Source organism: Hyperolius riggenbachi, chromosome 5 (genome assembly GCF_040937935.1).
Source record: "Hyperolius riggenbachi isolate aHypRig1 chromosome 5, aHypRig1.pri, whole genome shotgun sequence".
Taxonomy (NCBI): domain Eukaryota; kingdom Metazoa; phylum Chordata; class Amphibia; order Anura; family Hyperoliidae; genus Hyperolius; species Hyperolius riggenbachi.
The window spans coordinates 202,913,724-202,932,053 of NC_090650.1; the positions used below are offsets into that span (position 1 = coordinate 202,913,724).

General features: G+C 48.1%; 1 protein-coding gene across 1 annotated transcript in view; it reads left to right on the forward strand.

The window, feature by feature from the left end:
* The first annotated feature begins 420 nt into the window (after positions 1-420).
* The window catches only part of LOC137517556 (uncharacterized), a 59,900-nt gene continuing 41,990 nt past the window's right edge, over positions 421-18,330 (forward strand). Inside the window, exon 1 of the mRNA XM_068234556.1 lies at positions 421-493. The gene's annotated coding sequence lies outside the window, so the exon portion shown is untranslated. The remainder of the gene's footprint in view (positions 494-18,330) is intronic.

The window sequence follows — 18,330 nt, forward strand, 5'->3', positions numbered from 1 at the left end:
GTATGCGGCGATCGTCGGGTTAACATCCCGCCGGCGCTTCCGTATGGCCGGCGGGATGTTGCGGCGGGTGAGCGGAGCCAGGCGGCGGCAGAGGATCGCGTCACAGATGACGCGATCGCTCTGCCCATGCCCTTACAAGGACCGCCGCCTCTGTGGGTGAGCTGGTCCTTGCGGACTCCACTTCCCGGCCGCCGCTGTGCGTTAGGCGGTCGGGAAGTGGTTAATTGGTGGCGGAAAAAACAAGATATAGTTCATTTAATTGTGATAAGTAATGATAAAGTTATAGACGAATGAATGGAAAGAGCGCTGAAAGGTGAAAATTGCTCTGGTGCTCAAGGGGTAAAACCCCTCAGTGGTGAAGTGGTTAATTATCTCTCCTTATTTGTTTATCTCCTGCATTAGCACGCCTGACATTTAAGGTGAAAAATAAGTAACCGTTGTGAATCAACCCCAATGTATGTACAATTTGGAAATCCTGGTACCTTTCAATATGGTAAGAATTTTTCCTTTTTGAGTTTTTTACGATAGCAACTTTGCACTTTTGTTCTGATTATTGGTGATCTGCAGTATCACCAATAATACAGATGCTATACCTGATTATGTGATGATCTGCAGAATCACCAATAATACTAGTATAGCTGGACACAGGACACCTTATGTGGTATAGTGTTTGGTGCAACAGTAATAAGAGAAGTTATCTCCCGAGGAGCGGGAGATACAGACAATATTGCAGCCAAGGATCCCCTGAGGGGCAGGGGATTCAGACTGCACTGCAGCCAGTGGACGCCTGAGAAGCAGGGACCACTGGCGGAGTAAGAGAGAATGATCACCTGAAGGGCAGGTGATCAAGACTAAGCTATAGCCTGGGATCCCCTGAGCAGCAGGGAATACAGACTGTACTGCAGCCAAGAATTCCCTGAGGAGCAGGGAATTCAGATAGTACTGCAGCCAGTGGACACCTGAGGGGCAGGGACCACTGACTGTCCTGCAAGGGTGATCACAGGTGGAATGAGTGATTATGACTGTACTACAGCCAAGGATTCCCTGAGAAGCAGGGAATCAGACTGTACTGCAGCCAGTGGACCCCGAGGGGCAGGGATCACTGACTGTGCTGCAAGATGATCTCCTGAGGAGCAGGTGGTCAACAGACACTGCTTGCAGCCAACAGACACCTGGGGAACAAGTGTCACAGACAGTACAGCAAGGCTGATCACCTAAGGGTTTGGTGACAGCCCTTGAGATTTCCCTCAGTAGTGGCAAGAGCCACAAGTGAGGATAGAAAGGTCAGACAAGCAAGGTCAGCAACAAACTGACAGATACAGTACAGAGACGGAAGACTGATTCGGTATCAAGGTACAGGCAGTGTCGGCAACAGTAATCAGATAGGCAGAAGTACCGAATCAGTAGTGAGAGAGTAGTCAGGAAAGCAAGAGATCATAACAGATAAACAGTAGTAATATAGCAATCTCCTAGTCTAGGCGTGAAGTCCTTGGTTTCAACACCTGGAAACTAGACTAACAGATGTGCAGTAGTGATATAGCAATATCCTAGTCTAGGTGTGAAGTCCTTGGTTTCAACACCTGGGAACTAGACTAAAGAATGGTACACAAGACTATAATACAATAGTACAAAAAGCTATCAACGGAATCTGACTAAGTGTGAATTCCCAGCTCCGGCTGGTTCTAACACACTGTAAGATCTGACTAGGGTCTGAGCGCTCACACGTAAGCATTCGCAACAGCAGACAACTTGCAACTGACAGGCAAGCCCTATAAATACCCAGAGCGCTCCACAGCGCCGCCCCAGTCACTCAGCCAATCCGGAGCATAGCTGGAGTCAGCTGATCGGCCTGATCAGCTGACTCCCCTTCTACTTGCATAAAGGTCCTGTCGCCTGGCGCTCACGCGTAGCTCTTAATCTGTGTGCACTAGAAGGACCAGGCGGACCAGCAGCATGTAGCTGCGCGGCAGAAGCCGCCGGCTGGAACGCGGAGATGTCCGCCATGCTGCTTGCCCATGCGGCGGCATCTCCGCTATCCTTTACATTTTGTTTTTCTCCCTCTCCTGATTGGTAAATAGGCATGGGAAAGGGTGCATGTGTGATTCATGCAAATTTTTGCACATGTCCAACATATCCCATATTCTTGAGTCATCACCTGCTCTTGTCCATTCCTCTATTGCAATTACTGTTCCAGGCCTGTTGTGAGTACTGGCACTGGAATCTTGGGGTTTTCCTGCCATCCTCCTTCCTTTCCCTTTTTCCCTTGTATGAAGTGGCACAGCATAATACATTTATGGTCCAATCAGTATCATATAACTATTTTTCCTCTTGGTCTACCTATCGTTACCATACATTAATTTTGATGTATCACTGATTAAGACAAGCCTCTCCTCCCCTCCACCTCTTTTTTACATACCCCCATTTAGATGTTTTAAAATGTCCTATTCAGAGATGGATTGAGATGTAATGGAGCCCTAAGCAAGGTAGTAGTATTGGGGCCCATCTTATGGTGGCTGGTGGGCCCCTTGACACCCACTATGCACAAGGCACCTGTCTAGGTTGCCTGGTGATGATCCTGCCCTGGTCCCATTGATCAATTGATTATAAATAAAGGATTTTTATTTATACATACCTCGGTGCAACTTCTCTGGCTTCTTGTAACGATCGGTGGGCGCAGAGAGTATCTGATTACCGGTGATCTGCAGTATCACCGGAAATACAGATATATACCAGATTATAAGTGATCTGCAGTCTCACCGATAATCCGATATACAAACTAACCTCTGTTCACCTGAGTAGAGTGTAGTGTTTGGTGTAACAGTAACACTTAGAGGACAAGGCCTCAATGCAGCAAGGAGTACTGCACAGATTCCTTCCGCAGACCTGAGCTCTCCAAGACGGGAGGAGTCAGACTGATAGTAGGAAGGTATATCTGAAAGTGACCCTCAGGAGGAAGGATCGCTAACAGAGCGAGGAACCGCCTCTAACGGTAAGGTCGGTTCTCGAGGTCGGACAAGCCAGGTCGTACACACACGGACAGATAAAGTACAAGATCAGGAGGCAAAGGCGGAGTCAAAGTACAGGCAGGGTTCAGCAACGAGGTATCAGATATATCGGGGTACAAAATCAGGAGGCAGAAACAGAGTCAAGGAACGAGCCGGGGTTCGGCAACAGAGTATCAGAAATATCGGGGTACAAGATCAGAGTTCAGGAGGATAGTCAAAGCAGGCAAAAGTCATAACATATAATCACAATCAAACTAGTACTTTAGCTATCAACAGAATCTAGCTAAGTGTAGGATTACAGCTCCAGCTGGTCCCGGCACACTTAAGGATCTGACTACAGGTCTGAGTGCTCCCACATATGTGATCGCACGCCAGACAAAGAGCAAGTGAACAACCAGCAGTATATATACTCTAGGACCTTTCCAGGACCTCCCTAATTGCTGGTCCAATGAGAGCAGTGGAATTTGTCAGCTGACCCAGCTGGTCAGCCGACACCCTTCTAACTGCTATTTAAACTCTGCCTCTGTGCTCGCGCGCGTGTAAGTCTGAATCCTGGTGGACTATCAGTCCCAGCCACACCAGTACTGTCATGCAATGTATCTAGTGCGGGGGCCGCCTCTGATGCGGATTCCGCCGTTACCAATGCGGATTCCGCCGCACTGCCCATGCGGCATGCGGCGTTTTTTCCGCGTTGTGACGCCATGCTGGACGCGGAAACAGCCGCCTCACCTCGAGAGACGGCGGCTTTTCCGCGTTTCCTCACAGTACCCCCCTCCCGAGGAGTGGACTCCGGACAACTCCTACCAGGTTTCTCGGGATGTAAGGCGTGAAATTCCCTCCTTAATTCGTCCGCATGCATGCGACTCCCCGGTACCCATTGTCTCTCCTCAATGCCGTACCCTTTCCAATGTACGAGATATTGTACCGAGTTTTGTACAACGCGTGAATCTAAAATCTTTTCTACCTCGTACTCAGGTTGGTCATCCACCAACACAGGAGGAGGAGGAGTGGGACCCACATGGACTGCTGGCTTAAGCAGGGATACGTGGAAGGACCTTACCCCACGCATGCTAGCGGGAAGATCAACAGCGTAAGTGACGTTGTTGATCCTTCTGGCTATCGGGAAAGGCCCGACAAACCTGGGACCCAACTTGTCTGAGGGCTGTTTCAGGGCCAAGTGACGTGTGGATACCCAAACCAAGTCTCCTGGTTGGAATCTCCACTCCAAAGACCGTTTCTTGTCAGCTTGACCCTTCTGACTCGCCTTTTCCAAACTGTCTCTCACCGTCCGCCAAATGTCTTTAAAAGACCTTTGCCAAGCCTCCAGAGCTGGAAACGGAGTGGAGGCCACTGGTAACGGTGAAAATTTGGGCAATCTTCCAGACACAACCTGGAACGGAGAAAATCCAGTGGAAGAACTTTTCAAATTGTTTTGTGCAAATTCTGCAAAGGGCAGAAATTTGACCCAGTCATTCTGCGCCTCTGCAACGTAGCATCTCAAAAACTGCTCTAACGACTGGTTGACCCTCTCCGTCTGACCGTTGGTCTGTGGGTGGTAGCCCGATGAAAACGACAGCTTCATGCCCATTTGATGACAGAATGCCCTCCAGAATTTAGATACGAATTGGACTCCCCGAACGGACACTATGTTTTCCGGAATGCCGTGTAACCGGAACACGTGTTTGATAAACAAGTCGGCCAATTCCTGGGCCGAGGGGAGTCCTTTCAAGGGCACAAAATGGGCCATCTTGCTGAAGCGGTCGACTACCACCCAAATGACCGACATGCCCTCTGATCTGGGAAGCTCACCCACAAAATCCATGGACAAGTGGGTCCATGGTTCATTCGGGGTGGGTAAAGGCTGCAACCTCCCTACAGGTGCCAGCCGGGAGGGTTTGCTTTTAGCACATACCGCACAATCCTTAACAAATTCTTTGCAGTCGGCTGCCAGAGACGGCCACCAAGCGCACCTGGCCACAAGATCCTGCGTTCTAGATGCCCCAGGATGTCCCGCATTCTTGTGTGAATGGAATATCTGTAGCACCCGGAGACGGAATGGCAGAGGCACAAATAAAACCCCCTCAGGCTTCCCCTCAGGGACATCCTGCTGAAAAGGACTCAAGGTCTCTGTCCAGTCTTCCCAAGTCTCTGTTACGGCCAGCACCAAATTTTGTGGGACAATGGTCTCTGGGGCAGAAGGCTGTGCTGTCTCCAACTCAAAGCATCTGGACAGGGCATCTGCCTTAATGTTCTTGCTACCCGGGGTATACGTAATTATGAACCTGAACCTCGAAAAAAACAAAGACCATCGAGCCTGACGGGGACTTAATCTCTTTGCCCCCTCGATGTATTCTAGATTCTTGTGATCCGTGTATACAGTAATTGTATGTTCTGCTCCTTCCAGCCAGTGACGCCACTCCTCAAAGGCAAGTTTAATGGCTAAGAGCTCTCTGTTGCCTATATCGTAGTTTCTCTCTGCCGGAGAGAACCTACGAGAGAAATACGCACAAGGGTGTAGCCTTCCCTGCAAGCCTGACCGCTGAGACAGCACAGCCCCTACCCCAACCTCCGAGGCGTCTACCTCAACAATAAAAGGATAAGAGGTGTCTACATGTCTCAGGATGGGTGCGGAACAAAACAAATCTTTTAAAGTGGAGAAAGCACTTAATGCATCAGGAGACCAGTGGGTGGTATCTGCCCCTTTTTTCGTAAGACAGGTGAGGGGTGCGATAACCGTGGAATACCCCTTTATGAACCTTCTATAATAATTCGCAAAGCCTAAAAACCGCTGTAAAGACTTCAACCCAACCGGCTGAGGCCATTCCAAAACAGCGGAGACTTTGGCGGGGTCCATAGACAGGCCCGTGGTGGAAATTATGTACCCCAGAAAGGCGACAGATGTGACTTCAAAAATACACTTCTCAATCTTAGCATAAAGTGAGTTTTGTCTTAATTTGTTGAGTACAAATTTCACATGTATTCTGTGCTCAGAGAGGTTGTTGGAGAAAACAAGTATATCGTCTAGATAGACCAGCACAAATCTCCCCAACACCTCTCTGAAGACCTCGTTGATGAGTTCCTGGAAAACGGCCGGGGCATTACATAACCCAAAGGGCATCACCAGATACTCGTAATGCCCGTCTGGCGTGTTAAAGGCCGTTTTCCACTCATCGCCCTTTCTAATGCGCACCAGGTTGTACGCGCCCCGTAAATCCAGCTTTGAGAAGATCTTAGCATCGGTGACCTGCGTAAATAAATCGTCTATCAGGGGTAACGGATAGCGATTCTTTACCGTGATCTTATTTAGTCCCCGGTAATCAATACAGGGCCGCAGGCCCCCGTCTTTCTTTTTAACGAAAAAGAAACCTGCTCCAGCAGGCGATCGGGACGGCCGGATGAAGCCTTTGGCTAAATTGTCACGGATATATTCCTTCATAGCCAATTTCTCTGGCCCAGATAAATTGTACAAATGACCCCGAGGGGGCATACAACCTGAACGTATATCAATGGGGCAATCGAAAGAGCGATGTGGGGGTAACTTGTCTGCAGCCTTGGGACAGAATACATCAGAATATTCCACATATTGCTCAGGTACCCCCTGAACATGAACCCTGGTTTGGCCCAATGTCACCTTCCCTAAACATCGCTGAAAGCAGTGTGCTGACCAAGAAATTAGTTGGCCGGTGGCCCAATCAATGTGTGGAGAATGAAGGTGCAACCATGGCATGCCGAGTATAATGGTGGAGGTTGTCATATGCAACACAAAGAACTGTAACTTTTCCCAGTGCAGTACCCCTATGGTGACCCCCACCTCTGGTGTCTGAGACAGTGGGTGATTCCCTTGCAGAGGAGAGTCATCCACTGCCGTAACCTGGATGGGTGGTTGTACTGGTGTGAGCGGAATACACAATCTCTTAGCAAACTCCGAATCCATAAAATTTGCCGCGGAGCCTGAATCGATAAAGGCTTCCGTGACCTCAGTCTTATCTTCCCATGTAACGGTACAGGGAAGAAGCAATCGTTTTTCTTCTAGGGGTAAAAGTCGGATGCCCAGGGTGTTACCCCCCACCACTCCTAAGCGGCAGCGTTTTCCCGGCTTATTGGGGCAGTTCTGTACTATATGCCCCCCTTCACCGCAGTACAAACACAGCTGTTCGGTCATTCTCCGTCTTCGCTCTACCTGGGTTAATTTTGACCGAGCAATCTGCATCGGCTCGGAAGGAGGCACGACAGGAGAAGGTGAAATAGTAGTAGGTGGAGTCACTGGGACCGTGGTGTAAGATACCCCTCTGAGACGGGAACTACCCCTGGTCTGTTTTTGGTAGCGCAGCCTGCGGTCGATTCGGATGGCCGCTGAGATGGCCTCATCGACTGTTCTGGGCTCGGGCTGGCTTAACATCAAATCAGAGACCTCATCGGACAGCCCTGACAAGAAATGATCTAATAGGGCATAGGTCTCCCACCTGGCCGTAACTGACCACCTCCTAAACTCGGCCGCGTAATCTTCGACCGGACCTTCGCCTTGACGCAAAAGCTTGAGCTTCCGCTCAGAAGTCGAGGCAAGGTCCGGATCGTCGTAAATTACCGCCATAGCTTTAAAAAATTCCTCTACAGAGGTAAGAGCTTTGTCTCCGGCGGGCAGGCTATACGCCCAAGACTGGGAGTCGCCGGACAACAAAGTTTTAATAAACGTGACCCTCTGGGTCTCAGTACCCGAAGATTGGGGTCTCAACTCAAAATAGGACAACACCCTACTCCTAAAATTCCGGAAGTCAGATCTGTGGTCGGAAAAGCTTTCAGGTACAGGCATACGTATGTCAGAGCTAGGAGAGGATCGCACATGATCCACTGATGTCTGGAGGGTTTGTACAGACCCTGATAGGGCATCAATAAGAGTTATGTGAGTGCCCAGTACTTGATTGATGTTGTCCACCGAAGCGGCAAGTACACCCAGACAATCAGTGTTTGCGTCCATTTTGTATTTTGGTCTGGCGTTCTGTAACGATCGGTGGGCGCAGAGAGTATCTAATTACCGGTGATCTGCAGTATCACCGGAAATACAGATATATACCAGATTATAAGTGATCTGCAGTCTCACCGATAATCCGATATACAAACTAACCTCTGTTCACCTGAGTAGAGTGTAGTGTTTGGTGTAACAGTAACACTTAGAGGACAAGGCCTCAATGCAGCAAGGAGTACTGCACAGATTCCTTCCGCAGACCTGAGCTCTCCAAGACGGGAGGAGTCAGACTGATAGTAGGAAGGTATATCTGAAAGTGACCCTCAGGAGGAAGGATCGCTAACAGAGCGAGGAACCACCTCTAACGGTAAGGTCGGTTCTCGAGGTCGGACAAGCCAGGTCGTACACACACGGACAGATAAAGTACAAGATCAGGAGGCAAAGGCGGAGTCAAAGTACAGGCAGGGTTCAGCAACGAGGTATCAGATATATCGGGGTACAAAATCAGGAGGCAGAAACAGAGTCAAGGAACGAGCCGGGGTTCGGCAACAGAGTATCAGAAATATCGAGGTACAAGATCAGAGTTCAGGAGGATAGTCAAAGCAGGCAAAAGTCATAACATATAATCACAATCAAACTAGTACTTTAGCTATCAACAGAATCTAGCTAAGTGTAGGATTACAGCTCCAGCTGGTCCCGGCACACTTAAGGATCTGACTACAGGTCTGAGTGCTCCCACATATGTGATCGCACGCCAGACAAAGAGCAAGTGAACAACCAGCAGTATATATACTCTAGGACCTTTCCAGGACCTCCCTAATTGCTGGTCCAATGAGAGCAGTGGAATTTGTCAGCTGACCCAGCTGGTCAGCCGACACCCTTCTAACTGCTATTTAAACTCTGCCTCTGTGCTCGCGCGCGTGTAAGTCTGAATCCTGGTGGACTATCAGTCCCAGCCACACCAGTACTGTCATGCAATGTATCTAGTGCGGGGGCCGCCTCTGATGCGGATTCCGCCGTTACCAATGCGGATTCCGCCGCACTGCCCATGCGGCATGCGGCGTTTTTTCCGCGTTGTGACGCCATGCTGGACGCGGAAACAGCCGCCTCACCTCGAGAGACGGCGGCTTTTCCGCGTTTCCTCACACTTCTTTTCTGCTTTGTGATACACACAGAACACACAATGGCCTCGATTGATAAAAAGCAGTGCGATAAAACAAATCTTGTCGGGAAAATATCGCACTCGGTATTCTCCCGGTCTGTGTGCTAATTCATAAAGATTTCCCCAGCTGCCTTTGAAGGTCGGTAAATTACCGCAGCCCATTGAGCGGTAGAGTAGAGCAGTGTGGCGATTCTCTCTTTTGCCCTGCACAAATTACTCCACAAATTACTCAGACAGATGACTTGCACAGACTTTTCCTGCCTGCACAAATGACTGGCACAAATGACTCAGACAGATGACTCGCACAGACTTTCCCTGCCTGCACAAATGACTCATTCAGATGACTCAGAAAGATGACTCGCACAGACTTTCCCTGCCTGCTCAAATGACTCACACAGATGGCTCTCTGGCTCTCTCCACAGGTGACTCAAACAGACTTCGGCTCTCTGCACTTTGCATTCACCAGAGATGTCGGTAACTATTGTCAGGCTTACCGCTTGTTGCAGGCTTTATGAATTGACATTTGCTGACAATTTACTGACATGTGTTGGAGGTAACTACAGCCAAGTCGGTAATTTATCTCACTGGTCGGTAATGTCAGCTTTTCATGCGGTAACAGCCTTTATGAATTGACACATTGCTAAGTGCTCGGGAAAGTCTGCTGTTTTCAGCATTACCACATGAGGTAATGCTTTATGAATCGAGGCCAAAGTATACAATAGAAAAACATCCATGTATAACAGTGCAAAATCAGTATAAGGCCCCATTCACACTTAAAAGTAGAGATGGCCCGAACCTCCGATTTTTGGTTCCCGAACCGGGTTCGCAAACCGAACTTTCGCGAACCGCAATAGACTTCAGTGGGGAGGCGAACTTTGAAAACTAGAAACATTTATACTGGCCACAAAAGTGATGGAAAAGATGTTTCAAGGGGTCTGACACCTGGAGGGATGCATGGCGGAGTGGGATACACGGCAAAAGTCCCGGGGGAAAATCTGGATTGGACGCAAAGCAGCGTTTTAAGGGCAGAAATCACATTGAATGCTAAATTGCAGGCCTAAAGTGCTTTAAAACATCGTGCATGTGTATACATCAATCAGGGAGTGTAAGTAGAGTACTGCTTCACACTGACACACCAAACTCACTGTGTAACGCACCGCAAACAGCTGTTTGTGTAGTGACAGCTGTGCTGGACTGGTGCGCACCATGGCAAGAGTGCAGGCCGTGGCAGTTTTCAAGCTCATATGGTCGCCGGGCTGTGGTAGCTCAATGATAGAACAACAGTGACTGTCCAGCTGATCAAATTTGGTCTGTCCACAATGAAGCAATGACCTTATTATCTTCGATGTACCCCCCCCCCCCCCCCGAGACACTCATATAGCCGTCGGTCATTGCTTCATTGTGATACGCAAGCCCCTTCATCGTGGCAAGGTAATGATCACGATGGGGAATTGGCACATGTACATGCCTTTTGTTTTGTTGTTGCAGCTGCAGTGCAGCCAGAAAAATTAGGCAGGCATATGCACGCACCAGAAAAATTAGTATAGCGGCCGCTGCTAGCAGCGCCCTTAAAAATTCAGGAATCCACCTGGAGTCCTGGACCCTGTTGGTGGTGGCGGAGAAGGCAGTCAAGCGGCCTGCAGGCAGAGGTGCTGTGTGGGGAGCGACTTAGTCTTGTAGCAGGCAGTCACACGGCGTGCAGGCAGAGATGCTGTGTGTGGGGACTGACTTAGTCTTCAGGCGGGCAGTAGCCCTCCAGGATCCATGCCTCATTCATTTTGATAAAGGTCAGGTACTGAACACTTTTGTGACTTAGACAATTTCTCTTCTCAGTGACAATGCCTCCAGCTGCGCAGTGGTACCTTTATTGCGTTGTGCTGTGACATCACCCTTAAACGCATTGTAAAGCATAGTTGCCAGCTTGTTCTGCAAGTGCTACATCCTTTCTGCCTTCAGGTGAGTTGATAACATGTCCGCCACTTTGTGCCTATACCGAGGGTCTAGTAGCGTGGCCACCCAGTACAGCTCATTCCCCTTGAATTTTTTTATACTGGGGTCCCTCAACAGTCTGGACAGCATGAAAGACGCCATCTGCACAAAGTTGGATCCAGGCGTACTATCCATCTCCTCTTGCTCTTCTTTAGTGACGTCAGGTAAGACCTCCTCCTCCCCCCAGCCACGAACAATACCACGGGAACGTTGAGCAGTACAAGCCCCCTGCGACGCCTGCTGCGGTTGTTCTTCTGCTGCCGCCTCCTCCTCCTCCTCCAAAGAAACACCTTCCTCATCATCCGAGTCTGACTCCTCTTCCCCACACGACTCTTCCTCCTCCTCCCCCCTCTGTGCTGCCGCAGGTGTTGAGGAAACATCTGGTTCTGATAAGAATTGATCCCACAATGTTTCCTCCTGTAACTGTTCACGCTCCTCCACAGCTTGATCAACCACTCCACACACGGCACGCTCCAGGAAGTAAGTGTACGGGATCAAGTCGCTGATGGTGCCTTCACTGCAACTCACCAGGTTGGTCACTTCCTGAAACGGCCGCATAAGCCTGCCAGGGCCGGTTTAAGGAACAATGTGGCCCCAGGGCAAAATAAACCTGGGGGGCCCCCCAACATATACCCCGGAACAAAAATCGGTATTAAGGGACCTTTTTTTGCAGCAGGTATAGTCAGGGTGTGAAGCTCCAATCGGTCGGAGCTTCACATTTTGGCTATCCCATCCTGCATGGGGGACAAGGGGTTAAAAAGTTTCAGGAGGAGGGACCCCACATAATTAAAAAAAAATTAATTCCCACACTCTAAACATAAAAAAATTGGGCAAATAGGAAAAAATGCCAGGGATCTTCATACAGCCATATTGCGGCTGTATAGCGATCCCTGGCCAAAAGCACTGCGGCTGCGGAGGGGTTTCCAGGAGGTCCGTATGGACCCCCTGGAAACCCCACCAGGAAATGTATTGCTCTTCCTTTTGATACATGTAAAATTACACTACCGTTTGCTACTAAAAGTGACATTTACCGCATTTAAAAGTATACTTTTTTCCTTTGAAACGTTAAAATCAATTTTCTCAAATACTATAAGGTCTTTTTGAAAAATTGTTTTTTTCCTCTTATCCCCAATGATCTCCTTAACACATCCTGCCAATTTAAGGTTTCTAGCATTTAAGGTGGATTTGCTATTAACCATTAAAGTGGGCGGGTTTTTAAATGTGTATTTTTTTCCCTTTGAAACTTTAAAATCGATTTTCTCAAAAACTATAAGGTCTTTTTGAAAGATTTTTTTTCCTCTTGTAGCCACTGGGGGCCCCTACAGGCTCTGGGGCCCTGGGGCAATTGCCTCCTTTGCCTCTATGGTAGCGCCGGCCCTGAAGCCTGCATGCATTTCGCTTCAGTGTCCAGTTGTTGGGCCAGAACATCCCCATCTCCCCCGATTGTGTCCTTTAACTGTAATTGTAGAGGTACTCGGTGACAGCTTTCTCCTGTTCTAGCAGGCGAGAGAACATAAGGAGGGTCGGATTTCAGCGAGTCAGGCTATCACAAATGAGGCGTCTCACCGGCAACTTGTTTCTCCGCTGAATCTCGGCAAAGTGTGCCATGGCCGTGTGAGACTGCCTGAAATGCCCACACAACTTCCTGGCCTGCTTCAGGATGTCCTCTAAGCCTGGGTACTTTGACACAAATCTTTGAATGACTAGATTCAGCACATGTGCCATGCAGGGTAAATGTGTCAGCTTTCCCAAATTCAAAGTGGAAAGGAGATTGCTGCCGTTGTCACACACCACGTTGCCGATCTCCAGCTGGTGCGGGGTCTGCCACTGATTCACCTGTTTGTTAAGAGCAGCCAGGAGAGCTGCTCCAGTGTGACTCTCCGCTTTGAGGCAAGACATGTCTAAGATGGCGTGACACCGTCGTACCTGGCATGCACCATAGGCCCTGGGGAGCTGGGGCTGTGTAGCTGGAGAGGAGATCGCAGCACCAGTAGAGTTGAACTGCCACTCAGCCAAGGAGGATGACGACAGCGAAGAAGATGTAGCAAGAGGGGAGGAGGTGGCAGGAGGCCTGCCTGCAAGCAGTGGAGGTGTCACAAGTACACAACAGCTCTCCCTTCTATAATTAATGCAGGCACACGAGTAGGTGAAAAGCCTGACGCTGCCTGCTTTTTATAAGGGACGGAGTGGCTCCAGGAGGCAGTGTAGCCTGATTGGCTACAATGTGCCTGCTGACTGTGATGTAGAGGGTCAAAGTTGACCCTCATGATGCACTATGGGGGCGAACTTCTGGAAAAGTTTGCGGTTTTCTGCGATCGCAAACCCCGGAAGTGCACCGGGAACCGTTCGCCGGCGAACCGCTCGGGCCATCTCTACTTAAAAGCGCAAAACGTCTTTGCGGGAGTGATTTTTCCGCAATTTAACGCAGAAAAATCACTGGACACTGCAGAGATTTTCCTGCGATCGCGTTTAGTGCTTCCATAGCACTGAAACGCGATCGCCGGGAAATCGCCTGAAAATGGTGCAGGCTACACGTTTGCGTTTGGCGATTTGCGTTAATCGCCGGCGATTAATGCAAATCACCCAAGTAAGAACGGGCCCATAGGGTATTATAGCACTAGCGCTTTAAAAAGCGCTAGAGCTTGAGCGTTTTGCCGGCGATGTGTGAATGGGCCAAAACAGAAGAAGGTCAGGAACTGAGCACAAGTTCCAAGTCAGGAATACAGTAGCAAGAGCTCAGACAATGGCAGCAACCAGGAGCCTGAGCAATGGAAGGTCTGACACCTTCCCTGTGGAAGGTGTTCATCTGTCCCAGTTATTGCAACATTTAACATTTTTCCATAGTACAATGTATGGCACCAATATTTTATTTGGAAATAAAGGTGACTCCATCTCCTCCCATTACCCTCCGAGATGGCGACAAATATTGTCGCCAATTTCGGGGGGCTATAGCGCGGCGGTGGTGGGGCAGAGAGCAGCGGTGGGGGGACACAGAGGCATGTCATCATGAGGCAGGGAATATGCCTCTGTGTCCCATCTGCCCCTCCCCCCCCCCCCCCCCCCCCCGCATACACTATTTTATTCATTATGAATGTCATTTTTTTGTGGAATTTTAAGTCTAAAATATTGATTATTTACCCACATGTTACTACACGTTTAACACTTTTTTACCGCACATTTTCCGCAAACGGTAATTTCAGGCGGGAAAACAATGTTAATGTGAAAGCGGTCTTAATTCAGTCGGTCATTTTCCAACATTTGGTTACTCCATGCAGTAACTTATTATGAAAAGCGCCCATCGTGAAAGGACTCTTAATTGTATGGGCATATTTACATCTAGTCTTTGTAACAGACCAGGTTATCCAAATGTACTTTCTACGATGGATTTCAGGATAAAGTACATGCCTAATATTACATTGCTTAAGTAATTGTTCATGCAATTAAAAATCATGTAACTGTTATAACATGTAGAGTGTGAGTTGCGTTGTGCCCACATTGTAGCATGGGCATTACACAACGCACATGGGGCTTGATTCACTAAAGTGATTCACAGCAGTTATCACTCGAGCTGCCGTGCACAAAGCTTTGCGTGCGAACAGCGTTGCTTAGCACCTGTGATCGCGTGCTAACCTTCGCTTATCACGCGAAGTAACGCTGTTCGTACGCAAAGCTTTGCGCACGGCAGCTCGTGTGATAACTGCTGTGATAGCAGTTATCACGCTTTAGGCTGCTTTCACAGTAAGACGTTACAGGCGCACGTTAGTGCAGCCTGTAACGCAGCCCAACGCACAGTAATGTAAAATCAATGGGCTGTTCACAGTGCCCACGTTCCGTTCTGGGAAAGTGCAGCATGCAGTACATTATATGCGGCTTTAGCCGCGTTAGACTGTGTGCACATGCTCAGTAATGTTTTTTTTATATATATATGCTGGCGGAGAGGAGGTGGGGAGGGTCCGCTAATGTAGCCAGGCACATGGCTACTTAATATTCACTGCACTTGCAGTGTTGTCTTCCTGGAGCGGCCGGCTGATTGGCTGGCGGACCACGTGATGCGGAGTGGAACACTGCATCATGTGGTCCCGTCAGCCAATCAGCGCCACGGAGACCACGTGATCGGAACGATCATGTGGTCTCCGCAGTCTGTACTGCGCAGTGCGCACAAAGAGCTGCATAACGCAGGTCACTTTGGAGTCCTCCTCCAACACCACCAGGCGTTGCGTTAGGGGCACGTTATGCGACCTTAACGTCCCCTGAAACACAACGTCTTGGTGGGAAAGAGGCCTTAGTGAATCAAGGCCATAGTGTGAACTAACAGGAAGTGACAGCTCCAACTTAATTAGCAATGAATCTGATACACAGTCCTACGCTCACAGTGGTGTGTTGCAATGTAAATGGCCACATTATAACACAGAACATTGTACTGCATTGCAACATTAATGCGATGTTCACAGTGCTGGTACCCCAATGCACTGCATGCAATGTGTTACCACAAATCCTGCACATTAACAGTTGCAGTGAAGCATAATTCACTTTACTGTATGCTTCACTGTATGCGACACAACGCATAGATAACATGCAAATTGACTTTTACATTCTGTCGTGCTCCTGCTTTTACAGGGAACGCAACGCACACTGTGAAGCCAACTTTAAGGGAAACCTGTAATGTGCCAAAATAAAAGAGTTTCGCTTACCTGGGTCTTATGCCAGCCCCCTGCAGCTTTCCAGTGCCATCTATTAACGATCCTCTGGTCCCCCACCACGGCTCAGTTTCGTTACCGCATGTTGCCATCCACTGCGCCTGCTCGGCCCTGGCCGCACGCGTCCTTGTTCCCCTCACCGAGAGCGTTCTGTGCAGGTGCAGTATGAAGTATTCCCATAATGCGCCTGCGCAGGAGTGCAACGAGGACACGCGTGACCAGGGCCGTGCAAGCGCAGTGGCCGTCGACTTGCAAGTCGGCAGTAATGAAACTGCGCCACAGCGGGGGACTGGAGGATCATTCAGAGATGGCACAAGAACAGGGAGGCTGCAGGGAGCTTTTTTTTTTTGCACATTACAGGTTTCCTTTAAGCTAAGTTTACACTGTGTGCGTTGTGTAATGCACATGTCATAACACATAAATAACGCATGTTGTGCATACTGGGTCACGTTAACCTCTTGAGGACCACAGTGCTAAACCACCCTAAAGACCAGGCTATTTTTTTTCAAAATAGGCCACTGCAGCTTTAAGACCAAGCCGCACAACACAGCACACTAGTGAACCCCCTCCTACCTTTTCTCCTCACCAACAGAGCTTTCTGTTGGTGTGGTCTGATCGCCCCCCAGTTGTTTATTTTTCTTTTTACAAATATTTATTACATTTTTTTTCTATTAAATATACATATTTTTTCCCCCCTCTGACCCCCTCCCACCAGCCAATCATAGCAATCAGCGGTCATAGGCTTCAGCCTATGAGAGCCGATCGCGCTCTTGTGCCCCAGGGGGACAACTATGTCACACGGCTGTCCCCAGTACAGCGCTGCTGCAGATCGCAGCGCTGTACTAAGTAAAAAAGACAGCGGTTTCGCCGTCTAACAGTCTCCGAGCAGCGATCTCTGCAAACTGAAGCCCCAGGACTTTACGCCGATTGGCATAAGGTGGTCCTAGGGCCACTGCCGCGGCCACGCCCATCGGCGTCACGCGGTCAGCAAGCAGTTAAAACCTGCTTGTCATGTTTATAGCATTGATTAGTTGACATTTAACATTCTTGTTTTCACATGTTATCCAACAAAGCACTGTATGCGAAATCACAGTGACTTTTCAGTTATTTTTACCTCGATTTTAATGAAAGTGATTTTTAAAAACCGCTAATCAATCGCAAAACGTTCAGAAAAACACTTCTAGTGTGAATGGTCCCTAAAAAAGTGAGTTAGGATAACTTGATCCATGTTAAAACACAGGGTTGTGAAAATGCCCATACAATTGTAATGCATGGTTATAACGGAATGCAACATGCATAGTGTTGCATTGCATAATAGAAGTGCTACCAGAAGAAAAGTGGACCTAATTGATGCATGTTGCAGATTCAGGCTAGCACCACACATGACATAACATGAAAAGCTGCGTTTTATGTCATGTTTTATGCTAATGTTATGTGCATTTTTTTGTGCGTTTTTGCTGCATTTGCATTAGCGTTTTTTTACCGCCAATGCGTTTTTCAAGCGTTTTGAATGCATTTTAATTTGTTTGCGATTCGCATATAAAAAACGCACATGCGTTTTTCATGCGTTTTCATTTTGCATTTTATGCAAATCAGTAGGAAGACAACAGGAAGTGGAAATACATCACAAAACTATTTTTTAAATTAAAAACTCATGAAAAACGCATACCATTGCGTTTCCATTGACTTTCATTATGTGCGTTTTTCACACGTTTTTGAAGATTATGCAACAAAGCCAGCATTTTCCAAAATGCATGCATTAAAAGCGCTTTTGATATGCATTTTTTCCTATGGCCCATAGACTTCCATTAGCGGCAAAAACGCAGCGTATTTCCACAATGCTAGCATTTCTGCTATGTGTGCACCTAGCCTCAGGAAGCAAAGAACAGTGGGGAAAAACTGAAACTTGTCTACAGCAACTAATCACCAGGTTACTATTATAATTTTCAGGGAAAGGTAATCTAATTTGTAACAGATGGGAAGTGCTGCACTCTTCTTGCTCACTGTCTCTGTATTCATTTTTCATAAACCAGACCTTCATGAGAGTTCTGTGCTATCTAAATGAACACAACTCTGCATGCCTCTCCCCCCCCCCCAAAAAAAAAAAACCATATCTTTACTGTACATTTTTACCTTGAGCTGCCACTATGCCCAGTAAATAGTAAACTTTCCACACGAAACTCCAGATCCAAGTTTTCCTTCTGATCATTAGAGCTCAGCCCAGGAAACTCTCATGAGTTAACTAATTGGCAGGAAATGGTAGATCATTTTATAAATGTGTAGCAGGTGATGAGGTTGTGGTGGAAAGTTTAGTTGTGCTTTGGAATGTTAAAAGGTAAGTGGAGGGAATGGGCTAGAGCTTCATGAGCTTGTTGCTTTTCTTAAATGGAAATATGAACATTATGGGCCTTTTTTTCTGTTTAAAGATATAATTGTATCTGTAGTTTATTTGAATATTTTCAGTATAGCCTCCCTTGTCTGTAAATGTGCCTTTACTTTATGCTAGCTGTACTG